Consider the following 27,030-nt stretch of genomic DNA (forward strand, 5'->3'; position numbering starts at 1 on the left):
GAGTCCAAGATGGACCTGCTGCTGGCCAAGGCCAAGCCTATCAGCGACGGCGGTCACGCCTTTGCGATAACAGAGATAAGAAGGGGGGGAAAAACCCTGCCTAATTGCAGCTGGAAAAGAGGAGTGAGAATACGTGAGCGAAAACAGCCCTGCAGACAGCCAGGTCAGTGAAGAAGGGGCAGAATCTGCTCCAGGCCCAGAGCAGCGGTTCCCCTGCAGCCTGTGGTGCAGACCATTGTGAGGCCAGCTGTCCCCCTTGCAGCCCATGGAGATCCATGGTGGAGCAGATCTGAACCTGCAGCCCATGGAGGACCCTACATGAGAGCAGATGGATGCCCAAAGGAGGCTGTAACCCCATGGGAAGCCCACACTGGAACAGGTTCCTGGCAGGACCTGTGACCCCACAAAGAGAGGAGTCCAGGATGGAGCATGTTTGCTGGCAGGACTTGTGACCCCATGGGGGACCCACGCTGGAGCAGTCTGCTCCTGAAGGGCTGCACCCTGTGGAAAGGACCCATGCTGAGCAGTCTGTGAAGAGCTGTAGCCCATGGGAAGGACTCACGTCGGAGAAGTTTGCAGAGGACTGTCTGCCATGGGAGGGACCCCACACTGGAGCAGCAGAAGAGGGTGAAGAGGAAGGAGCAGCAGAGATAACGTGATAAACTGACCGCAACCCCCATTCCCTGTCCCCCTGTGCCACTTGAGGGAAGGAGACAGAGAAACTGGGAGTGAAGTTGAGCCCAGGAAGACAGGAGGGGTGGGGGGAAGGTGTTTCAAGATTTTGTTTTATTTCGCATTACCCTACTCTGAGTTGATTGGTAATAAATTAACTTTTCTGAGTATAGTCTGTTTTGCCCATGACGGTAATTGCTGAGTGATCTCTCCCTGTCCTTATCTCAACCCACGAGCCTTCTGTTATATTTTCTCTCCCCTGTCCAGCTGAGGAGGGGAGAGATATAGTAACTCTGGTGGGCACCTGGTGTTCATCCAGGGTCAACCCACCACAACTACCACCTGTATTCAGCCAGACTTTCAGAACCAAGAAAGCCAATGTTCAATATATCTGATCTTCACAGACTTCATCCCAAACAAATATTCCTCAAAGCTCTTGTAAGGAAATGGGGCACCACCTTCCTTCTAAAGTACCTATTTACACCAGACCTTTCCATCCTATTGAATTTTAACTGTAAGTTGTAAATAAAATCATAAGTCACAAAAACTAGCCTATATCCTTGACACTAGAATGTTTTTCAGATGACGTGAATAACGAAAGTCTCAATGAACTGATGGAACAGGGGGAAAAAATCTTTTTCAGCCCCTGCTTAAAGAAAAAAATATATATACAGTCCCTCTGCTGCATAGCATGGAATAGAATCTAATTTCTCCTTCATACTAATTGCTAATGCTATACTTATAAGCAGTGGCTCAATCTAAAGAGGACAGATTTGAATCTCTCCCAAAACCTGCTGAAAAACATCTGGCTTTTGAACAGCAAAGTTACTGTACAAGTGAGAGCAACTATGATAGCGTTAAAACATTTGCAAACGTTTAATGCACAAAGTTACGAGGAAGCTAGAAATAATTTAGGCGGAATCAAAGAAGAAAGGAAATGAGGACGAAACCATCTGCCTGGTTTTCAGCTTACTGTTCCCTTGGGGCGGCAATTAGAAAGTTTCCAGTTACAAGACAAATTTACTGTAGCACCCTCGGAAATTGATTTCCCGTTGACCGCAGCATTCTCTGTTCCTAGGAGATAACATAATCTCCTTAATAGCGTTCCATGCCACGTATCACTGTTTCTGGTAAACTGTCAGATTTAGTGCCTTCCCCCACCTCAACCCACCAAAAGGCAGTAAAAAAAAAAAACCCAGAAAGAGCCAAACTACAAGCTTTTTATTATTAATATAAATTTGGAAGTATTTTACAAAATACCACATCCTATATCCCTCCACAGGCAAGGTTATTACTTACTGACATCACTAAAAGAGCATTACGTTATTGAAAATAAAGGCAGTCACACACAGATAACTGCTTGATAACGAACTCACATCTACGGATAGTCCAAACAAAGGCGAGGGATTCCTCCCAACATTTGTCAGAGTTGCAGACATCTTTGATGCCTATTCTTTTTGTTTGCTCAGCTGTCAGATACATTCTACTTCAAATTTAAATAGTGTGCTTCTCCTTTTTTTTTCCCCTGATGTTCTTGCCTTCCTCTGATATTCTTTGTTACTTTTAAAAGGTGTGACACAGCTCACTGTGTAACATCAGTCTGCAATTTACATTTTGATAGCATGAGAATTCTACATACACCCAGTATTTGCTAAGGGGTATTGTCTACAAAACCAGGTAAAGTGGTTTCAGAATATTATTTTATTATTTATAGTACTGTGGGAACTTTGCTACGGAATTTATAAACACAACAACACATGAGCTGAGTGAACAATATACTAATGAAAAATGTATTCAAAGCATCCTGCTCTTCTTCCCATAGGTTGTCTGCACCACATACATTTTTTCTTGGTGTATTTCCTACACAACGGCTACCAAACCAAAATCCCATATTCTTTATCAGCAGTTTGTTTCAGGTATTTGACAACAGTGATTTTCACATTCTTTATTGACCTACCATTCTTTGTTGGCAATATGTTGGTGAAAATCAGATAAAACGTGTATAGGAAGTAGACACCCAGAGGATCAAGTGCCAGGTAGAATCATATAATCATAGAATGTCCTAAGTTGGAAGGGACCCACAAGGATCATGGAGTCCAGCTCCTGTCCCTGCATATGACGACCCCAAAATTCACACCATGTGTCTGAGGACGTTGTCCAGTCTCTTCTTGAACACTGTCAGGCTTGGGGCTGTGACACCTCCTTGGGGAGCCTGTTCCAGTGCTCCAACACCCTCTGGGGGAAGAACCTTTTCCTAATGTCCAACCTAAACCTCTCCTGGCACATCTTCCTGCCATTCCTTTGTGATCTGCCATTGGTGATCAGAGATAAGAGATCAGCATCTGCCCGTCTTCCGCCACTTGTGAGGAAGCTGTAGGCGGCGATGAGGTCTCTCCTCAGTCTCCTCCAGGCTGAACAAACCAAGTGACTTCAGTCGCTCCTCATATGGCTTCCTCTCCAGTACACAGGCCTGTGGTTCTTTAAGCCCCCTTCATTATAAGGACTGATTTACATCTAGTTCTGCTAGTGTCAAAAGCCTGCCTTGCTACTTCGAGGTACCTAGACCAATTTTTGTGTCAGAAAATAAAATCAAGCGGGTTACCGTATTTCCACACATACAATGCACGGATTAGCTTTTAAAAAGGCAACTGGCTCAGCAGCAGAGCATTCGTATACCCAAGCAAGGAACAGGAGCAGTGCAGACGATGGCAGCATTCCCTCAGTGCTCACCGCCTCTGCACAGAGCAGCCTTGGCTTCCAGCAAGCTCCCTGTCCCAGATCCCCTGGCCAGCTCTTCTTGTTCTCCCAGCTTCTGCTCCCCATTTTGGGCAAAAATGCTGTGGGGGTGGGCAACCTGAGGGAATGGAGTACACACCGACTCATTATAAAATACCAGTACTTTTTAACATTGGATTTATTTGAGATCCACATCCAGATGAAAATATAGGAAATACTTTCTTTGGAGTTTCTGCAAAATACCGGACCATAGAAACTCCTAAGTTTCACTTGGCAGCAAGTAGGGGTTTGGTTTTGGTTTGGGGTGGGTTTGTTTGTTTTCATTTTGTTTGTTTGTTTGTTTTTGTTTTGTTTGTTTGTTTTGGGGGAGGTGTTTTGTTGTTGTTGTTTTGGGGTCTTTTAAAATTTGTTTGTTTTGGTTTTGGTTTTTTTTTTTTTTAATTATTTTTTTAATCTGTAGTTGCCCTACTAACACTTCTAAGCTACCTGCATTCCTCTCTCTCCCACCACTCTCTCTTGCTTCTCTTCTTTCTTTGTGCCAGGCAGCTGTCTATACTGTACACGTAACCAAACAAGTAGCAGAGGTTTACAGGGTTCACACATAGGACCCAGATTCCCCCAAAATATTGGAGATATTTGATGCAGTACTTCTGCTGAGAAAAAAACAAAAAAAAACAAAAAAACCCAACCAAACAACAAAATCCAACAAACCCACAGCACCAACAAGAAACAAAACCCCACCACTTTTCCTGTAAAAGCTGGTGCCCCATTTGGCTTTCTAGCATCACGACACTGGGCAATGCGCTGCTACTGCTGCACAATGAGAGGCTGCAGGTAGGGAGGGGATGCGGTACAGCCTTGCTTGTTGCTGCACCTTCACTCAACATCAAGGGATCATAGAATCACAGAAGAATTTCAGTTGGAAGAGACCCCCAAGATCATCAAGTCCAACTATAACCTAACCTATCTGTAGCACTAAATCATGTCCCTAAGAACCTCATCTAAGGGAGTCTATAAACCTAAAGCGACACTCTCTGCTATATCTGAAAGCGGCTTGCTTCTTTTGGAGAGTATATAGGGTCCTAAAGTCAGGCCTTCAGGCAAGAAAACAAAACAAAAAAACAAAACAAAAACAACCACCAGACGGATAGATGAAACCATTCTGAAAATAAAGTGGGTCTCCTGTTTGTGGCAATGATTTCTCCTTCCACACTAGGAACTAATACAGCTTCACCCTACAGCCTGGCCTCTCTTACTCTGCAAGGATGAGGTTTTGCATCCAGCAAGCAAAGCTGCACGGCAGCTTCTCCAGCTTTGCACAGAAATAAAATACCCTTTTCAAAACGAAAATACTGGGAAGCCTGGAAAAGTAAATATTGTAGGGTTACTTCCACACGTCAATATTGTTATTGAACCCTGAAATTCAGAAAAAATTTAAACAGCTCAAATCCCAAATTAATTTTACTACAGTAATAAGTTCCATTGATTTGGTGGAGTAAAGATAAATATACACAAATTCCCATAACTGGCCGCATTTCTCTGCAATGTCAAAACATCTTTAATCAAACTTTCCATGAAAAATTCATTTTCAAAGGAAAAAAATAATTCAGCAAATTGGAAAAAAAATAATTTGAAGGATGATGATACACAGGTTGGTAATTTAATATTACAATTAGGAAACTAATATTTTGAAAAGTTCAGTTCAAGTTTACAACAGGCTATCCAACTATGTATTGGTATTTTGATTGACTTTAAAAGCATAATAGCTATTCTTAATTGCATCCATATGAATTGATTTCCATATCACTTTACAGACAAAAATGTCATGCTAAAATTTAAAGCTAGAATATTCCTGCAACTGTTCAGCATTTACCTTGTGCATAAATTTTAACATGGTTTGAGCTCTTACATATTAACTTGACACCTCTATTCTTCCAGACTTCACAAAAAGAGTAAAGAATTTATAATGGTAAAAACTACCTAACTTTGTACAAAGTAACACTGTGCTGTAGCATCGCTGCTCTGTTCCAGAAATAATGGAAGAATTTATCTGGTTTCAAGGCTAAGATGAAAAATACTATGTTAAAATGGAAGAGTAAAAATAAAAATTAAATGCATGTAGCCTTAAAAAGAATCCAAAGACTTTATCCTTTCTCTATCACATTAGCTTGCGGAGATTTTGAGCTTCTTTTCACATAATGATCAGGAGGGACTCACATAAAGGTTGATTCCTGCAACCGATTTAGATACAGCCTTGAAAAGCAGAAAGAAAGGCAGAAAGTTTCCCTGTCACGACTGTTGTTGCTCTATCATACCAAGTTACACACTGATCAAAGAGCACTGATTTCTCTGAAAGCAATTTTCTCCTAAGTTCATCTATTCACTGCTTGGAAAGCAGGAAAACAATGTTTACTTGGTGGTGGCATATATTGTTCTAAACTTGGAAAGATGCTCAAGTTCATGCAGCAGTTTTTTCAGTATTTACTCCTGGATAAATAATAAATAGTAAAGTACTTTTCTTTAATTACCAAACACCCCAAACACCTGAATTGCTTTATTTCTTTGGAGTTTTGAAGCCACTCAGAAATGTGGCTTTGCTTCTGCAGTGCCTGGGCCACTCAGAGCACATCTGCATTTTAAATCTGAGCCACAAAAAAATAATTCCCCATGGCAGAGCCACCCAGCATAGCCCAGCACCATCCAGAAATCCTGTCTGCTGTCTCAACTTGGCAGAGCAATTACTGTGGACAGTGTGCTATGGGTATCTGGCACTTCAGTGGCTCTCACCACCACAGTGCAGGACTTCCCTACAGAGGCTGCAACCCAAGACCCATTTCTTTACTCCGCAGCATTATTGTCTTAGATCTAGGGACTCTGGTTTTTATGCCAATCTCTGCCAGAAACTCGCCCCGGGCTTTTTGTGCTTGTGCTCTGTGCTGGTTTGACTGAAAATTAGTTAATTTTCTTCATGCAGTGAGAAACCTTTCTTTTCCATAGCTGGCATAGTCATTATATGGACTTAGTCTGAGAACAAGAGATAACACCCCAACACAGAGCTGATGTTTTTAATTGCTGTGGTCTGAGAGCCAAGGACACTCTGAGCACTCTGCCCACAGGTGTGAGGCATTGAGAAGATGAGCATGGATGGGGCAGAGCTTGACTGACATCCAGACAGACTCTGAGACACACTCACACTCTCTCAGGAAGTTTCAATTCAGGACATGTAGTTCATCTTTTTGCCATTTTGCAGAGGCCTCTGGGATTTTGTGCCTTTTTTTTTTTTTTTTTAAACTCCTCGCTTCAGTGGCACTGGGATGCCACTTCCTGGGACTGGCTGCTTAGTGTGAACAAAGTTCATGGGGAATTACCTTGAGTACCTTATACGTGTAAATATATATACACATATTTCCTAGTAGTATGTTAGTATTTTGTTATTTTATTAAACCATGTTTATCTCTGGCCAAGTTTCTCCCTTCCTTTTCGATTCTCTCCCCTGTTGAGGGGTAGACGAAGGGGTGAGTGAGCAGCAATCATGGTTGTATTGCTAGCTTGGGTTAAACTACGACATGCTCTTAACACTGGCACTTCAAGATGGGGTGGGATAATCCTGTCTTTAGTTCAGTTAAATGACAACTCTCTGTTAAACCTGCTCCTTGCCGGCAATGGGAAGGAGTTGGAGTCAGTGACCTACTGCTTGCTGTTCCCTTCATGATGTGTTTTTAGTCATACTTCTGTATGCCCATTCAAGTGGCTCTTTATTCCTCCTTTCATTTAACTCCTCTCTCTTTGTCTTCCTGTCTTCCCATCTACCAAATTCTTCCTTTCTCCTTCCTTCTGCCTGGCCTTCCCCTTTGTTCAACTCTTTGTTTTCCTTTCCACCATGAGTCTTTTGTTTTTCACCTTCTCCCTCATTCCTTCATTGTGGCTTAGTTCCTCTGTGCATAATTTTTCACCTGCAACTACCACCACCAAATCTGCTGGTTAACATGCCCCTCTGCTTTGCTAATGTCCAAGTTCTTCTACCTAAAGTTTTCTCTCTTCTCATCTCTCCCACTCCCAGCACAATCAGATTTTGAGTTCTCAGGCTGCACATAAATAAAAGTTGCAGACCCTCCAGGAACAAAGGGAACAAATGTCCATAACTGCAGAAAAAGCATTTCTTTATTGCACTACATTTCTTATCACTACTCTTGTATTGTTAGAACAGAATTCTGTCTGAAACTTGTAGGCAGATCTTCTTTCATTTGTACAACTTCATAAATTACTAAGGCTTAAGAATTCATCCCACTTTAATTTTTCTACTTAAACTGTTAATGATGAAACCTGATTGAATGAGTATACGTATTTGTGTTCCCTTAGCACTTACAATTATATTGGCAACCACAACTGTAATTTTCTAAGCAATGGTTTCCATTTGTGGTATAATATTTGGTGAAGCTTGATGGCTCAATAACGTGGTAGGTAAATAATTTTCATCACTGAGTTACTAGCATGAATTCAGTGTGAATAGAAAGCAAACTCTATGTTCACCACATGAATGTACAGCAGCAAAGCAGAAGAGACCAGCAACCTAACAGAAAGAGTAAGCATTTTTATCAAAGATGATAAATGTAATTTTGAAGCATCTCCTTAACCCCTGTTGGTTCAAACCCTGTTTGGAACAAAAATTTATTGATGTTGAAGGGAGGGGAGGAGGTGCCTACATGCTACTTGTTCTGATGATAAATCAGACTTCAGTTTCTGGTGCCATCGAATGGGTAATTTTTAAACAGCACTGCATTCATTTAAAGCAAATATCTACTGTATATAAAATAGATAAAGCAACATTTTCTACACTGTGCAAGAAAGTGAATTCTCAGCAGGGTTGTTGGTAAAGACTGTGTAGCACACTCGTGAAATGAGAAGTTTAGTTTTTGTTGGCTAGAATTATTTTTTTTCTCAGAGAGAACCTTAGGGGAGAACAACGTATTCATTGGGGTTTTGTTGTTTTTTTTTTTTTTTTTTTTTTACACATACACGTTTGTATAGAAGAAAATTTATAACCTAATGAACTAAAATAGTACAGGTGCTGGAGTGGGTAGAGATAGGAAAGTAGAGGTGTGCTGGTTTGGGTTGTCCTTTATGGGCTCTCCTGGGCCATCAGCAACCCCCCTGGGATGCATAAACCCAACTCTGCCCGCTCCCGTCTTTCGTCTGAAAGCTGACTCTGGACTGCAGGCTGCCATGCAGACCTTGCACACATCATAAAACGTCTTCCCACAGGTACAAACTATATCCAGTCTCAAAGTGTCCTGCAACTTGCCTATCTCTAGAATGCTTGTGATCACCTCACTGGAGCAGGCAGGTAGACAGAGCAGGTTATACTCTGAACCTACAGACTGCCCACCACTTGTTTTCCTCCTCTACTGGGAAACCAGTGATGCACTGTCATTCATTGACCATGCAATATGTAAGTACAGTCTCTCTCCCCTGCCCTGCCATAACTTCTCTGCTGGAAGAAGTCAAAAATCTATCTATGGGAAGAATTATGCATGTCAGAATGAAATAAAAATTGTTTCCCTGCTGCTTAAAAATATCTTCAGGTATCAGCTATTCCTAGTTCTGAAAGCACTAACGTAAAGGGATTAATTCTACACATTACCAGCAAAGAGGTTTTGGAAATACTCTTTTGTTGTCTGAAACAGTGCAGCTATTTTCTTATCACATCCACTTGTTCATCTGGCACAGTGCAAGCCCATGGAAAAAAAAAAAAAGTGCCTAATATATAACCAATTAACAGAAAAGCATGTAAGCTTGCTGTATCGTTAGGACAAAATTATCTGAACATGGATAAGTAGCTGCAATGACACACTACATCATCATTTTCTGATTCAGCGTAAATGTTTATTGACTAAACAAGGATTACTATAATGTAATCTAATAAACATTAATGATCACTCATCTATGGAACTTGTTCTCTTAATTAATATACTGTAACACACACTAATGTGGCAGAATTATGTTGGGTTGAACTCATGTTTAACTAGCGCTTCTATCCCAAGGGATTACACACTTTCAATTGAAGACAAGTATATTTTTAAGACTGTGGTTTTTAATTAAATTAATCTGACAAGTTACTGGACAAAGGGTTCATGTATTATGATAAAAAAGGGGGTTTAATTGTATAATTATTCACTGGGGATTCCGCTGACTGGAATAAATTAGGGCTTTTAAAATAAATTAATATTCTTTTTATATTTATGCGACACAGGCCAATGTCTCCAGTTCTTGTCAAGATGTAGCAATACCCACACTTAACATCACACCTCCCACCTCTGATCTGCACGAAAATGAAATAGTACTGTGAAGTACACAAGGTGAGTTTCAAAAGCCATCTTATATGGTGAACATATAGCCCATGTTTAGATATAAATCTCAATTCAAAATTGAGTTAAATGATGATAACAGCACCTATCATTCCACTGTTTCTCCATTTGCACTGGATTGTTTCTTAATCATTGCATTGAAGACCCAGTTAGTTGTCGATTTGCCCAAAACAATTATTTCTCCATTAATTCACAAGTACTAAGGTTAAACTTCTACCCAGACAATTCTTAAGTTATCGTAACTTACTGTGCAAGGCAGGAAATTTAGTACTGTGAGGCCTGGTAGCATTTTACTACCAGAGATCAACGCACCACGTCCACGGAGCTGACAAGGCTGCCTGGCAGGTGCTTCAGATGAGAACTCAGTCATTGATCTGCTTGTGCCGAGAGGTGCAGCAAGGCCCAGAATGGTTCACATGTTCAATACCGTCAATATAATCAAGCAGCAACAACAGCTGCTTCTAATCTAACCCTAAACCCAACTTACATATTCAGTCCACCTCAAATTTCCCCTCTGTTCACACAAGCACATCACATCCTCGGAATCCTTTGGGTTTGCAATCCTTTGGGTTGCAAACTGGCTTAGGGAGAGAAGCCAGAGAGTGGTAGTCAATGGTGCGGAGTCTAGTTGGAGGCCAGTATCTAGTGGAGTGCCTCAGGGGTCAGTGCTGGGGCCAATATTATTCAATATATTCATTAACGACTTGGACGAGGGAATTGAGTGTACTATCAGCAAGTTTGCTGATGACACCAAGCTGGGAGGAGTGGCTGACACGCCAGAGGGCTGTGCTGCCATCCAGCGGGACCTGGGCAGGCTGGAGAGTTGGGCGGGGAATAACCTAATGAAATTTAACAAGGGAAAGTGTAGAGTCCTGCATCTGGGCAGGAACAACCCCAGGTTCCAGTATAGGTTGGGAAATTACATATTAGAGAGCAGTGTAGAGGAAAGGGACCTGGGGGTCCTGGTGGACAGCAGGATGACCCTGAGCCAGCACTGTGCCCTTGTGGCCAGGAAGGCCAATGGCATCCTGGGGTGTATTAGAAGGGGGGTGGTTAGTAGATCGAGAGAGGTCCTCCTTCCCCTCTACTCCACCCTGGTGAGACCACATCTGGAATATTGTGTCCAGTTCTGGGCCCCTCAGTTCAGGAAGGACAGGGAACTGCTGGAGAGGGTCCAGCGTAGGGCAACGAAGATGATTAAGGGAGTGGAGCACCTCCCTTATGAAGAAAGGCTGAGGGAGCTGGGTCTCTTTAGTTTGGAGAAGAGGAGACTAAGGGGTGACCTTATTAATGTTTATAAATATATAAAGGGTGAGTGTCAGCAGGATGGAGCCAGGCTCTTCTCGGTGGCAAACAATGATAGGACAAGGGGTAATGGGATCAAGCTGGAACACAAGAGGTTCCACTTAAATTTGAGAAAAAACTTCTTCTCAGTGAGGGTGACAGAACACTGGAACAGGCTGCCCAGGGAAGTTGTGGAGTCTCCTTCTCTGGAGACATTCAAAACCCGCCTGGACATGTTCCTGTGCGACCTCACCTAGGTGTTCCTGCTCCAGCAGGGGGATTGGACTAGATGATCTTTTGAGGTCCCTTCCAATCCCAAACATACTGTGATACTGTGATACTGTGAATCTTTAATTTCTAAAATCACATCCTACACTAGATCTCTATAGAAGCTTTTGAGTTACAAGTGAACAAAAATTGGGAAAACTATTGTACATTTCAAGAGCTTCAGCTGTTTTCTTTACAATTGTAAAGACCATGTCACAATGTTTCTTGTTTATCTTCCTACCAAAAGTAAAACTCACCAGCAACACATTTTATTTTTGCTGGCTTTTATAAGCAAATTTTTTGATAGGTAATATTTGTAAAGGAGCTAAAAGAATTCTTGTATGTGCAAAACTGCAGACTAAAATAATAAATTTGCCAGCCAAGACTATGGAGTAATGGGAACTAGAAGAAGAAATATAAATAGAAGAGGAAAAGGGAGGAAAAGGCAGACCTTTCCATACTAAATTGTGAAGGCCAAACAAACCAAATCCCATACCCAACCCTAAAGTTAAAGTTTGAAATATGGCTAAAAGCTTCCTGCCCTATGTTCGCTATGCCCATGTCTTTTAGAAGTGTGATTCTCTTACCTGGTAGGGCATATGGAACACTAGCTCCAAAAAGACTAGCTAATATCTGCATGAGAAGTGTCATGTGTCATGGTTCAGTGACATATTGAGACTTTCAAGTTCCTGTCAGAAAAACTCAGAAAAACTGAGGTCACATGAAAGAAAGAAATGACACAACATAAATGATCTCCACAAATTCAAATCTGTCCAAACAATTTTGGCAGGTTAACTTTTTTATCAGAAAGATTTATGTGGTATTAAGTATCTCATGACCTCCTGAAACTGACATAAACCAGGATTTATGCTTTTTTGCTGCCTCGATGTACTTTGACTAAATTGACAGAAATGGGACTGTGAATCACTGCATTAATTTTTATTGCTGTGTGATCTGCTTGCATGTATATTTGGTAATAATGATTTTGGAACCACTGCCCATTATAAAGCCTTCTACCCTGAAGACTTCATCACCTTATCCAAATGTATTTGTCTATACTAATGCATGTTACAGAGCAGTTCTCAGGTAAAAGATTGTTGAACAAGAAGTGAAGCGGTAGCAGTAGCATCGTGGCTGAAATGATGACTTACCATTAACTGCATTCTGCTATCAGACCCTTTCCATACCTTAACAAAAGTCAACTGCAAAAGAAATCTTGCCAATTCTCCACTGTCATGTAAAATTACTTGCTGTCATTGCATCTGGTTTATTACTTTTCTCTCTTTAACTGCACCCTCAAACAGGTATAAATTTTCATCTTAGGAAAGAATCAAAATTTCTAACATCTGAAAAATAATAAATCCTATTTCCCACCTAAGAAATCTAACACTGGTAACATATCACAGGAATGATGCATATTAGCCCATTAATCTCCATGAAACACTACTAGAAGTCTCTTCAGGTACTTAACAACACTGGTATCCAGATCTTTTTGAACTTTCAAACATACGTATGCTAATTGCTACACAAATCTAAAAATATGACTGCATCCACTGTATACACACTTACTTCAACCTATGCTAACATCTAACAAGACCACACTGTTTATTCATTACTCTTCTCTGTCAGCACATCAAAAAAATGGAAAACATACAGAAATTTTATATTGCTTACATGTTGAAGTAGTCTTTGGTGGTGTTACAAGCTGAAGTACTACTAAAGCAGCAACACAAAGGTCTGAATTTAAGCAAAGCACAGAGGGCAACATAATGGTTTTATTAAGCCAAAGAATGCAGCAAGGTTAAAAAAAACACTCATAGGTTTTCAGGCACTCAAGCTATTCAGGTGACCTGAAAGAGAAGCTTGTTCACACAGCAACTTATCATATTATGCATCTTCCAACAATATTCCCTTTGATATGTTTAATAAATATTTAATAAGCAGCATATAAACATAAGAGTGAAGAGTTTGAGAAAAAAGCAAGGGGACAGGCTACCCATAAGTCAGCTGTGGAAAACAGCAAGGCCATATAGCAGAGGAGAAGAACATACAAATTATTTGTTAATGCAATTATCAGAAATAATAAGGTTGTCATACAAGCCTCTTCTCCTCTAACTGCCATAATGCAAAATTTAACCCTTTAAATAAATACCTAGTTTTTCTTGAACATTTATACCCGTTCCGAAGATGTGAATGCCCAGCTTACCTCACCAGAAATTCTACATAACACACTTGCTTTACTGATTTGATTGGCAAGAAAAACTTTATTTTAGACTGATATATTTTGGTGGTGTCTTTGTCTTAGCTGTTGGCCATAATCAATAAATGCCATATGAAACAACTGGAATTACTATTACTAAATGAGGTTTGTGGTTTTTTTGTTTCTTTGTTTTTTTTATTGTTAAGCAACTTAGATGCCAAAACCTGAAAATAATCCAGGGCCAGGATGAAGGGCCATTCTCTCAGAGGGTCAATTAAAATTATACATCACTCACCCACACAAAAAAAAACCCAAAACAACAGGAATAGAAAAACCAAACACACATACATACACAAAAACAAACAACAAAAAAAACCCCACACAAACACGCACAAAAAACACCACACACAACCAAAGACACAACACCCAAACTAAACAAAATAACCCCACAACCTTGCACATTGCTTACCAGATTAGTTTTTAGGAACAGTGACACACTCAAGCATAAACTCTGAGAAGCCCACCAATGCAACAAAGCATTTGACAACATATTCTGCCTCCTTCCAAACATGGGTTTTTATCCTTTTCTTCAATTCTATTTACATATTAAGAACAAACACTTGCCATGCCTCAGTGTAAATAGGGGTATAGCCCTATTAGGCCCATGGTGAGGAAAACATTTTGGACAGCCATAAAGCACCAGCTCACATATACACTCAACAGAAGTCCAGCTAAAATGAATTACGTGCTCACAGTTTTCATGAATCAACGCCTCAAAGAAGTATAACCTGCTTGATTAATTGGGAGGCAGTTCTGCCACTCCGCACCTGATCAGATCTTGCCACTCTTAGTTCACGGTGAGATATACTTTGCTTCAAGATAGTTTCACAAGTACTAGGATTAGAATGAAATTTGGTCTTCCTCTCCCTGACTACAGCTGCTACAACCAAAACCTTTTTGTACCCCATCCTGTGTCCATCTGGTAGATACTCGGTGAAAACAGACAGGACTCCTGGAGGAGAAGCATACTATTCCATGTCAGTAACCATATCGCACCGGAGCTCCTTATGAGCATCTGCTGAAAAGTGTCATTTGAGAGTGAAGTACTACAGCTTTTTCATCCAGTTATGGTATAGGAGGACTTGCAATGATTCCCCTCTGTCTTTTTTCATACATTTAGTCAGGCTTCTGTAGGCTTTCATGAGGCTTCTTACATATTAATTTTTTCTTGTCATCTGACTTTAAAATCCTCCGAAAAAAATGCTTTAAGTAAGTTATTGCAAGGGCAGATAAGGATCATTTGGCTCTAGAGCCAATTCATTCACACTTCTTGTCTGCTGGGAAAGAGAGAAAGAAAGAAGAGAGAGGAAATAAAAGAGACTGAAAGGTGAACTTATAATAATGCCATTTATAATAATTGGGCCCTACTAGGTTTATGGCTGGAACAAGAGGCTATTTTAATCATTCAAAGGCATCTTACAATTAAAATGGCATTTCTGTCAAAAAACTTTTGCCTTCTGTTAGTACAATTAAGAGCAAAGATAACTACAAGAAATTAAGGATAAGATTCTTCCATGGTTTACAATTTTTTCCTTATAGTTGGTACTTTTAATGGTTCCTAGTTAATACCATTCTATACTTGGATATCCTCACAGGTTTTTCAGTAAATGGCCAGTTTCCTTTCATGGGTCTTTTGCAGAAGGAAGAGAAGCCTTTTTTAAGTGATATAAAAATAAGGGATGAGAAAAGTTACCAGGTTACCAGAGGAAATATGAAATGCTATATGTGAATCTAATTACAATTAATTACTTTAAGATTACTAGCTTTCATTGTTATTCTTCTTTCCATTTTAACTGCAGGTGATCATTAAATATTTATACATGGGTTGTCACTAGGTTACAGTAAACAATCAATGAGACCACCATACCCAGAACTAAACTCAATACTCATAAGAGACCTATAATATCACTTGCATTTGTATAACACAAATACGCAGTAATACAAGCTCTGCTTGCAAAGACAGCTGCTGAATCAAGCACAAAAAATATGTTTCCTTTCCATTTTTCCTGCAGCACTTTCCCTTGCAAGTCTTAATAACATATCTTTTATCCTCACTTGTAGACTTCTGACTGCAAAGATAAGGTTACAACTGCGAGTTTGTCAAGTCTGCTTAATCTTCTGTCAAGCAAAATGGTATGTATAATAAGTCCAGATGCAAAGACAAAGCTGCAAACACAACCAAAAGTCACTCTGCTACCTGAACACTGTTGCAAAAGAATTTTCCTACCATTAGGCAAAAATCAAAAAAATAATGCCAAATAAACAAGACACAGCGGACATAACAGAGCAGGGAAGATGATACACAGCCTTCAGGCACTGGTTATTTCTGGCCTCAGAGTTTAACATGAAAACTCATGTACTGATTTAACAGCATTCTTGCACACACAAAATAGGGTTCTATGCCCAAAAAAAACACCATAACTCACACTGACCTTGACTCAGTTGGGATAAGATCCCACTTCTGTGTTGTCAGGTATTTTCCTCCCAAGCATAGGGTCATTGTTTATATTAAAAACTCTCTTCTGAGGAGTTCAAGCATTATCCATCTTCCGTGGCAAGCCACCCCCACAGGACCCAGCTTCAGTAGGGGACTCCCCAGCTTCCCACCATGAACAGAACCCCAGTTAACATCCAACAAGTAGGTTGAAGCTACCAGTTCTCAACTTCTAAAACACTGGGTGCAAACACCATAAACCTAAAACAAACGAATATTTTTCAGAAAAGCGACCTTTTCATTCCTGTTTCATTACAATAAGCACTATAGTGCTTATAATGCAAGAGAGTGTGGTTATATCAAACTGAGATTTAAAACTAAATTTACCATGGTTTCCATGCTAACACTTACTGAAGCTAAATATAAATGAGCTGCTGGGAACATCAGTATTCTCTGAAGCTACAGAGATAAGCCCTTAGTGCACAGGCTTTTTTAAAGTCAGCTTTGTAGGGAACACTCCAAACTTTCGAATTTCAGCCTTAAACTTAAGTTACAAGCAAAGGGCTTCTTAAGATTGGGACAGCTTTCATGCTTTCATTAATAACGTTTACCAGAAGAGAAGGGAGAGTGCTATTTAGAGGAAAAAAAAAAAAAGCCCATAAAACTCAACTTTTTAAATTGTTTCCATTTATTTACATATTTTGTATGAGTGAACACATGAAAGATTATTTATATGATAAATAAAATGATCTGTGTTTTTTTTCTGCCTCATATGGTAGATAAAAATACTGAGTGATAATAATAAAGATGGATATGGAAAGTCACACAGAGAATCACACAATGTCAGGGATAGGAATGGACCTCAAAAGATCATCTAGTCCAATCCCCCTTCTGGAGCAGGAACACCTAGATGATGTTAACCAGAATAGTGTCCAGGCGGGTTTTTAATGTCTCCATGGAAGGAGACTCCACAACCCCCCTGGGCAGCCTATTCCAGTGTTCTGTTACCCTCATCATGAAGAAGTTTCTTCTCAAATTTAAATGGAACCTCCCGTGTTCCAGTTTATACCCATTGCCCCTTGTCTTATCACTGGTTGTCACTGACAAGAGCCTGGCTCCATCCTGCTGACACTCACCCTTTATATATTTATAAACATTAATGAGGTCACCCCTCAGTCTCCTCCAAGCTAAAGAGACCCAGCTCCCTCAGCCTTTCCTCATAAGGGAGATGCTCCACTCCATCATCTTTTGGCTCTGCGCTGGACTCTCTCAAGCAGTTCCCTGTACTTCTTGAACTGAGGGGCCCAGAACTGGACACAATATTCCAGGTATGATCTCACCAGGGCAGAGTGGAGGGGAAGGAGAACCTCTCTCTACCTACTAACCACCCCCCTTCTAATACACCCCAGGATGCCATTGGCCTTACTGGCCACAAGGGCACAGTGCTGGCTCATGGTCATCCTGCTGTCCACCAGGACCCCCAGGTCCCTTTCCCCTACACTGCTCTCTAATAGGTCATTGCCCAACTTATACTGCAACCTGGGGTTGTTCCTGACCACATGCAAGACTCTACACTTGCCCTTGTTAAATTTCATTAAATTTTTCCCCACCCAACTCTCCAGCCTGTCCAGGTCTCGCTGGATGGCAGCACAGCCTTCTGGCATGTCAGCCACTCCTCCCAGCTTGGTGTCATCAGCAAACTTGCTGACAGTGCACTCTAGTCCCTCACCCAAGGCCTGTTTCCTTGTAAACAACCTTGTAAGGTTTTTCTGCATCCCTTTTTGCACCGGGCACAGGTTCCCCATGCTCATCAGCATGAGCCTGCGATGGCCAGCCAAATGCACATCGAGGACTACCATGAGGGCATGCAAATGCCTGGGAACTCTGAAAGGACTTTACAGTTTAGTTTAAATATTTTGTTTCATTTTAAAGTGTCTATCTAGAGAAACTCAGTATACATTGTAACTCATTATGTTATCTTCATTGCACTATGGTGTCACCATATGTCACAGAATATCACTGTATGTCACAAAACAACTAATTCCTGGTGAAAGTTCTTCTTGAAGCTCAGATGTTCAGCTTTATCACCATGATCCTGTAGCATCATGCCAAAGGCAGCATATTCCCTGATGGTTGTGTGAGACATAAAGAAGCCCAAAGTCTTCAGCTGACTTACTTGCAAAGGTAGAAAAACCTAGTGAAATACAAGTCCTGCACAGCACACATCAGCTACAGTCTTGCTAACAATTTAAAGTTAGAAGAATTATTCCCAGAATATATTAATGTGAAGAAGTATAAAAGAGACTTTTAGAGTGAACAAATCAAAGAAAAAGCCCCTAAGGCAGACATTGCTGAAAGGCAATGAAGTTACACTACTGGGGATTTTCTTTACTATGGTCAGGACTGGGATCATAGTCTAGCTGGTATCACCTGAAACTTCCAAGTCTGAGACCCTATTTTCAGTTCTTCTTTGTGGTCTGAAATTTTCCAACCTCAAAAGAAGCATGAGAGTAAGATGGGAGTTGAGGAAGGGTTACTGAAAAGGCTAAGTGAAAGAAATGTGATTCGAACAAGATAAGAGAGAGGAGATGAGATAAGAGAGAAGTTGAATGAGTCCCAACTGGGGATAATAAGCAGAAAATCTGTGCCCACTAATGTAGCTTGAAATGAAACTCAAGATTGTTCTGTCTCACCATTTTTTTTCCTATCATCACATCAGCTGTTACATCCTCTTACATTGCTTGGCCTCAGAAATAGCAAACTACAATTGCTATCAGCTATTCTGTCACATCAAGACTCAAAAGTCCATACAGCTAATCTTGAGATTCAGCCTTGATGATGACCTACACTGGTGTCAATATGATCCTACAATAGAACTACCATGTTTTTTACAATTAAAAGTTTATATATGGATAGAAGGTCACAGAGCTTGTTACAAGAGTTTCAATGCGCTCCCTAAGCTTGGCACACAAGCCTTCAGGAGTGCCAGAGATGAGTTTGCCTCAACAATGTGATTATAGGTCTCTACGTATATGTGCAAAGACTTATTTTTAAATACAGGCTCAGAACAGTATTTTTTTTTTCTTTCCATGCAATTCTTTCTTTGACTTCTGCATGGGATGATGTGATCTGAAGAACCATCATTCATTTCTAATGAAAAGATGATTGTCTTTCCTTATCATTAAGTAATGCAGATGCAGTCATAGAGGCAAGGCTTGCATGCAGAAAAGTGGATAAGGGATAGTCTCAGAGCTAACATGGATGATGTGGAATCCACTTTTGCCTCTGCCAGTGACTTCCAGTGAGAAACTTTGCAAGTCATTAAACAAAACTTTTGTCTTAGATGGTTTGAAGACTACCTATGAGTTTGCCAAGAGACATGTAAGTAATATAAACAGAGCAGTTCCCTCAGGATACCCAATCCTAGCTTGCTCCCCCTGACTGACAGATCTGCCATGCTCCCTGAACCGTGAAAACAGAAATATAACCCTTACTTTTGGAACAGTTTAAAATAATGAAAAAAATAGCTTAAAGGAATTACCTATATATAGTTGGGTTTCCCTGAAACCATTTGTGTATGTATAGATGCTTTGCTCTCCAAAGAACTAAGAATGTGGAGACTAGCCTGACATATAGAATAGGCTTGACAATAACCCAGGACTGGGTTAGGGAGCAATTAAATAGTCTGGACATCCATAAATCCATTGGTCCAGATGGGATGCATCCGCGGGTGCTGAGGGAGCTGGCTGAAGTCATTGCTGGGCCGCACTCCATCATCTTTGCCAAGTCTTGGGAAACGGGAGAGGTGCCCGAGGATTGGAGGAAAGCAAATGTCACTCCAGTCTTCAAAAAGGGCAAGAAGGAGGACCCGGGTAATTATAGACCGGTCAGCCTCACCTCTGTCCCTGGGAAAGTAATGGAACAGCTTATCCTTGGTGCCATCTCAAGGCATATCAAGGATAAGAGGGTTATTAGGGGCAGTCAGCATGGCTTTACCAAGGGTAAGTCATGCTTGACCAACCTCATAGCCTTTTATGAGAATGTAACAAGGTGGATGGATGATGACAGAGCGGTGGATGTGGTCTACCTTGTCTTCAGTAAAGCCTTTGACACAGTCTCCCACAGCATCCTCACAGCTAAGTTGAGGAGGTGTGGTCTAGACAATATAGTAGTGAGGTGAGTTGCAACTGGCTTAAGGAGAGAAGCCAGAGAGTGGTAGTCAATGGTGCGGAGTCTAGTTGGAGGCCAGTATCTAGTGGAGTGCCTCAGGGGTCAGTACTGGGGCCAGTATTATTCAATATATTCATTAACGATTTAGACGAGGGAATAGAGTGTACTATCAGCAAGTTTGTTGATGACACTAAGCTGGGAGGAGTGGCTGACACGCCAGAAGGCTGTGCTGCCATTCAGCGAGACCTGGACAAGCTGGAGAGTTGGGTGGGGAATAACCTAATGAAATTTAACAAGGGAAAGTGTAGAGTCCTGCATCTGGGCAGGAACAACCCCAGGTTCCAGTATAGGTTGGGAAATTACATATTAGAGAGCAGTGTAGGGGAAAGGGACCTGGGGGTCCTGGTGGACAGCAGGATGACCATGAGCCAGCACTGTGCCCTTGTGGCCAGGAAGGCCAGTGGCATCCTGGGGTGTATTAGAAGGGGGGCGGTTACTAGGTGGAGAGAGGTCCTCCTTCCCCTCTACTCCGCCCTGGTGAGACCACATCTGGAATATTGTGTCCAGTTCTGGGCCCCTCAGTTCAAGAAGGACAGGGAACTGCTGGAGAGAGTCCAGCGTAGGGCAACAAAGATGATTAAGGGAGTGGAGCACCTCCCTTATGAAGAAAGGCTGAGGGAGCTGGTCTCTTTAGTTTGGAGAAGAGGAGACTGAGGGGTGACCTCATTAATGTTTATAAATATATAAAGGGTGAGTGCCACGAGGATGGAGCCAGGCTCTTCTCGGTGGCAAACAATCATAGGACAAGGGGTAATGGGATCAAGCTGGAACACAAGAGGTTCCACTTAAATTTGAGAAGAAACTTCTTCTCAGTAAGGGTGACAGAGCACTGGAACAGGCTGCCCAGGGAGGTTGTGGAGTCTCCTTTTCTGGAGACATTCAAAACCCGCCTGGACATGTTCCTGTGCGACCTCATCTAAGTGTTCCTGCTCCAGCAGGGGGATTGGACTAGATGATCTTTTGAGGTCCCTTCCAATCCCAAACATACTGTGATACTGTGATAAAAGCAAACTGAATATAGCTACATGCCTACAGAAAAACCCAAATAACACTGGAGCTCAGTGCTGAGTGCCTGGCATTGGACACATAGTCCCTGATTCCCAGAGGCACCTGTAGCCCCAGGTGTAATAAATGTCAGCACTCACAGGATTCAAAATTTCTCACAAAAGCATGGTTTAACCCATCATATCCCATATTTGCATGATTAGAGGATTGTTATTTCTTACGTGTTCATCAGCTCATGCTACTTATTCCCCATCTGCAGCCACTGTCTGCGCATGCCGTGAAAATTACTGTCATCATAGATCAAAGCTCATGCTTCCACAAGACAGAGTGAGCAGGAGGAGGAAAAAAAAAAACTCTCAAAGAATATGGATTGCATCAATATCATATCAATTGAATTCAGTAACAAAGGATGAAGGATTCAGTAAGTGTGAACAAAGTAAGACTTCTACTACAAGCAAAGAAGAAATAATTTCATATTTATTTTTTCTTCCTTCAAATATTCTTGTTGCTTAAACCACATATTACAAGTCAATTACTATATTTAGTTCTCTTTTTAAATTGCCTTATATTTCATAACAAGAGAGCTTATTTTAGTTAGGGTTAGGGAAAATTTGATGGTTCAACTAAGCCACTCTTTAGGATACTGGTAATACTAACTGCCAGTCTCTCATTTGATGCAAAGAAAGCTTTTTTTGATAATTGTCTCCTTGAAAAGGCACCAACTGAGTTATCAGTTTTTAAGCTGTCAGGCTTGAGCACTGTATACCTAAAACACAATTTGTGCCTTATTACAGTAATATCCAGCAGTGTTGCTAAAATAAAGGTCTTTGGCATTACTTTTACAATTACTCTGCACTTTCATTCCTTTTCAGTCTTTGACATTGCTGATTTAAACTTTACCATCATCAGTACTTTCACTCACACATTCTAAAGGTTTGTTTTGTTGTTTGCCTCAACACATACTTTTTTTGGGGGAGGGGGAGAAGGTAGGGGGACGAAGGGGAGGAAGTGGTGTCAATTAAAACCAGTGGATTATGATGGCGTGGAGGCTGGGAAGAAATCTGAAAGCATTCCTGAGCAGCTACCTGCCTAGACTCCTTATTCCACCTCTCAGAGATGCATCCTACATCCCTAGTCACAGCAACATCTTGGACAGTGGTTTATATGGTGTAGGGGATGAGAACCCTTGTTTTTAATGAGACTTAACAGACTAAGATAATTGAAACATTTGTAATTTTTAAAATGCAAATTATAGTTTCAATAACACAATGCCTATTAAACAATGACTGTTCTGTTGTATCTGAGTTTCAAAATTAAACCAATCCAGTCAGCATGGCATAAACACTTACAGCTATACTGCACACAAACCCTTTACACCAAGGACTGTTTTGACTTTGAACAATTTATCTGAAAAAAAACTGTTAAAACAAATAAAAACCAATACCCATGTAGGATATAGAATACTCAGCTTAGTCACACAATTACTTCATGGCTCTATTCATACTCTTGGGAAAAAAAAAAAAAGTTTAAGATTTCATGGGGAGTACAAAAAAATACTGTTTACAGATTTCCTCAGTGGTACTATTGTGAAGCATCTACCCAATCCAGAAGAACTTTAAAAATACAGTTTACATCTCTCCATGTTTATTTACTTTTTCAATTCCTGCTCTAACAATGAAGAAAACCACACAGGGAATTTAGGTTTGTTTCAGTTCCTAAAATTAGTTCCACCTACATTTACTCCATATTTTTGTCAGATGACAATGGAATAAGCGACTTGTGTAAAAGCAACTTCAAAAAATAAATTATTTGGTTACAGAAACATCACTGCCTGACTTAGATCTGTTCAGAGACCTCTCAACAAACTGCTAGATTTGAAGCTAACACGGCTCCCTCTTTTAGGCAGCTTACCAAACTCTGTAACACACCAGTGGCAAAAATCACACTTACATGCCAAAATACCACCCTAAAGCAGGGGTCACTCCTTCTTGGAAGAGGCTTTGGTGTCAGAAGCAAGGGTCCTACATTCAGCAGCCCTGACTACTGCTCTATGAGGAGCTTCACTCCTGCATCCAGCCACCTAGGTTGGACTTGCAGAAGTAAAAGATGAGATGAAATGAAGTTCAGCAATCATTCAGCTCAGAGACTAAGTCATAGGCCAATAGCTCATTTGTGTTAAAGAGGAAAAAAAATAGAAAAAAAAATGCCCAAACCCCAGCAAAGTCATCAATACAACATACAGCATCGAGGACAGGAAACTCCTGGCTGTACACTCAGTTACCCTTGTGGGAAAGGCACCTAGAGGGGAACAGGCCTTTCCCTTGCTTGTCAGGGGAGCTGCTTACCTGCTGTGCAAGTGTGGGATGAGAAGCTAAGCTTCTTTTGTCTGCCCTAAAGGGTTTCAGCCTTTTGGTGGATGACTTCTTGGAAGGGGGGGGCTGGATGGGAGGAATTGCAGGAATGCTAATGGCAGAGAAGGAGAGGAACCGGTTCCAGTCTGTACTCCCAGCCTACCACAGCCCCACTAGGAGTCAAATCGGCCTTGACTAAACCTGATGCCACCTTCTGCCTGGAAACCTTACTGCAAAATAACAAGGTCATCGCCTAGACATTCGGAAAGGTCAGAACAAAAGTTTCATATACAACATGAATTCAGCTCCTTATGCACGTGCACACCAATACAGATTTTTAGCTACATGTCAAAAAATATGATGCAACACACATAGAAAGAATGCTGAAAAATGAACAAAGAATATAGCTATACCTACTATAATGGGGGTGACAAGGAATTAATTTTCAAAGGACTGGTAACAAAGAAAACTAAAGAGGACCCTATATCACAACATATCAATATATATCTAGGATGTTATTTAAGAGATGTTTTATGGCTTGTAGTATTGAACCTCAATCACATAATGTTTACTGTAATCTTTACCCTGGACACAGAAAAGTATTTCTTGTGAGGTTTCACACTGACACGAACTCCAATTCTGCAATAGGACTCACGGGCAGAAACTTTTTGTCCTATGAAGTTCTCCCACAAAGTCAGTGGGGATGACCACAAGAACATGAATTCACCTACCAACCATCAAGCCCAGCAAACTATTTCACATATTCTTAATGTAAAGAAGCCTACTCAGTTGAGTCATATCCTTGTGCAAATAACCACTAGATAGTTCTCAGACTGAAGTGTAAGCACCAGCGTAAACCAAGAGCCTCATATAATACATATTACAGTATAAACCCGTGTCTTGTTATGACCTTTGAATCTTATTAGTGTGAGAAACAATAAAAATGAAAACACTCAATGGAAAGTACACACCAAAAGCCTGCCTACCCGGGCACCTTCCATGGGGTGAGCCTGGTACAGCCACTACCTGATGGACAAAACGGGGCGGGGGGGGGGGGAAGGGGAAATCCCAGACCAAACAACTGGTCGCTTTGCCTTTAAACAGGGCACCTTTCACTCGAAGGGCAGCACAACAGGTTGTTACAACAAGAAGCACAAGAGCACTCGGTTTGACTTAGAATCATAGAATCATTTGGGTTGGAAGATACCCTCAAGATCAAGTCCAACCATTAACCTAATTCTAGCACTAAACCATGTCCCTAAGAGCTTCACCTACACGTCTTTCAAACACCTCCGGGGATGGTGACTCCACCACTTCCCTGGGCAGCCTGTTCCAATGCCTGACAACCCTTTCCGGGAAGGATTTTTTCCTAATGTCTAATCTGATCCTCCCCTGGTGCGACTTCAGGCCATTTCCTCTTGTCCTATCACTTGCTACTTGGGAGAAGAGACCAACACCCTCCATGCTACAACCTCCTTTCAGGTAGTTGTAGAAAGCGATAAGGTCTCCCATCAGCCTCCTTTTCTCCAGGCTAAACAGCCCTATACACCCACATATACCTGTACACATCTCCCAGGCGTTCTCTGGAAGAGCCTCGGGGGTCCCTGCGAGGAGACCCGGGCCGCGCTGCCCCGCCACCCCCCGGCCCCTCCCGGCTGCGAGCTTTTCTCCTCCCTCCCCGGACAGCCCAGCTGATTTCACCTTCCCTCAGGGGGAGGAAACCGCTGCCGCCCCGGGCGAAACCACCGCGGTCCCCGTGCATAAGGAACCGGGGCGGAGAGGGCCTCCGGGGACAGACGAACTTGGGCCCCCCGCGCTCCTCGGGGCGAGCAGCCGGGCCGGGCCGGCCTCACGTACCTGGCGGTGGTGGGAACTCGCAGATCCCACAGGTGCTTCTCTCGGCCGAGACCAGGCGGGCGGGCCGCGGCAGCGCCGCCCCGGGGCTGGTCTCACCTGCGGGCGGCCAGAGGAGGGGCGAGGCAGCGGGACGGGGCACGGCGGGCGCCTCCGGCCCCTGGCAGGCAGCAGGAGGGGAGGGGAAGGCGGGCGGCGGTTGGGGCCGCGCTGTTGTCGCCCTCACCTCAGGCCCGGGGCGGGGCGGTAACGGCCCCCGCTGACCGAAATGGAGGCGGCGTGAGGGGCCCGAAGGGGCTCCGCGGGAGAGACGAAGCGGGGGTCTCGATATCTGCCCCGGGCTGGTGGGGCGGAGTGCTAGGGATTCGGTCCGCACAGGTGAACCGGGGCTGGAGAGAGGCAGCTTTCGTGTCGGAGGCGACGCCCGGCCCCAGCCTTTCGGTTTCGTTTCCCGCAGGAGCGGGACAGAGGCAGCTCGGAGCACCGCAGGCCTGCTCGGTGACTGAAGCGGGGAGACAAAACCAGATGCAAAAGCAAGATGTGTCAATTAATCTCTTTTTATTGCCTCTTTATTGTTGGGGGTGGAGGGAAGGAAATGAATCACAGAACATTAGAGATTGGAAGCGATCTCAAAAGATCATCTACTCCAATCCCCCTTCTGGAGCAGGAACACCTAGATGATGTTAACCAGAATAGTGTCCAGGCGGGTTTTGAATGTCTCCAGAGAAGGAGACTCCACAACCCCCCTGGGCAGCCTGTTCCAGGGTTCTGTCACCCTCACTGTGAAGAAGTTTCTTCTCAAATGGAACCTCCTGTTCCAGTTTATACCCATTGCCCCTTGTCTTATCACTGGTTGTCACCGAGAAGAGCCTGGCTCCATTCTCATGACACTCACCCTTTATATATTTATAAACATTAATGAGGTCACCCCTCAGTCTCCTCCAAGCTAAAGAGACCCAGCTCCCTCAGCCTTTCCTCATAAGGGAGATGCTCCACTCCCTTCATCATCTTTGTTGCCCTGTGCTGGACTTTCTCCAGCAGTTCTCTGTCCTTGAACTGAGGGGCCCAGAACTGGACAAAATATTCCAAGTGTGGTCTCACCAGGGCAGAGTAGAGGGGAAGGAGAACCTCTCTCCACCTACTAATTGCCACCCTTCTAATACACCCGAGGATGCCATTGGCCTTCCTGGCCACAAGGGCACAGTGCTGGCTCATGGTCATCCTGCTGTCCACCAGGACCCCCAGGTCCCTTTCCCCTACACTGCTCTCCAACAGGTCATTGCCCAACTTATACTGCAACCTGGGGTTGTTCCTGCCCATCAGTTATTAAGTTTTCAAGCTTCACCACCTGACTACAGCAGGGAGCAATGAACATAGTGACAAAGCACTCCAGGGCAGACCCACCCTTTGTAATTCATTTAAGTAATGTAGAGGAGCCAGACATTAGCTGCAAGGACCATGCGTGCTGGTGGTTTCTGTGCTGCAAGCGTTCGCTGCCATTGCCCCTCTGCCCAGGAAGCAAACAGACAATATCTGCCCAGTGCCATTTTCCAGTCTCTACGACCTACATTT

At 42.4% G+C, this 27,030-nt stretch overlaps 1 protein-coding gene across 2 annotated transcripts in view; it reads right to left on the bottom strand.

Moving 5' to 3' along the window:
• LOC309452924 (rho GTPase-activating protein 8-like) overlaps positions 1–25,934 on the bottom strand; it is a 93,272-nt gene extending 67,338 nt beyond the window's left edge. Inside the window, exon 1 of one of the 2 annotated variants that reach the window (XM_082076047.1) lies at positions 25,685–25,934. The gene's annotated coding sequence lies outside the window, so the exon portion shown is untranslated. Of the gene's footprint in view, positions 1–25,461 lie in introns of both variants that reach the window. The other variant, XM_082076046.1, reaches the window with a different exon arrangement.
• Positions 25,935–27,030: the final 1,096 nt, after the last annotated feature.

This window comes from Streptopelia decaocto (assembly GCF_964273445.1).
Source record: "Streptopelia decaocto genome assembly, chromosome: 1".
Classification (NCBI taxonomy): Eukaryota; Metazoa; Chordata; class Aves; order Columbiformes; family Columbidae; genus Streptopelia; species Streptopelia decaocto.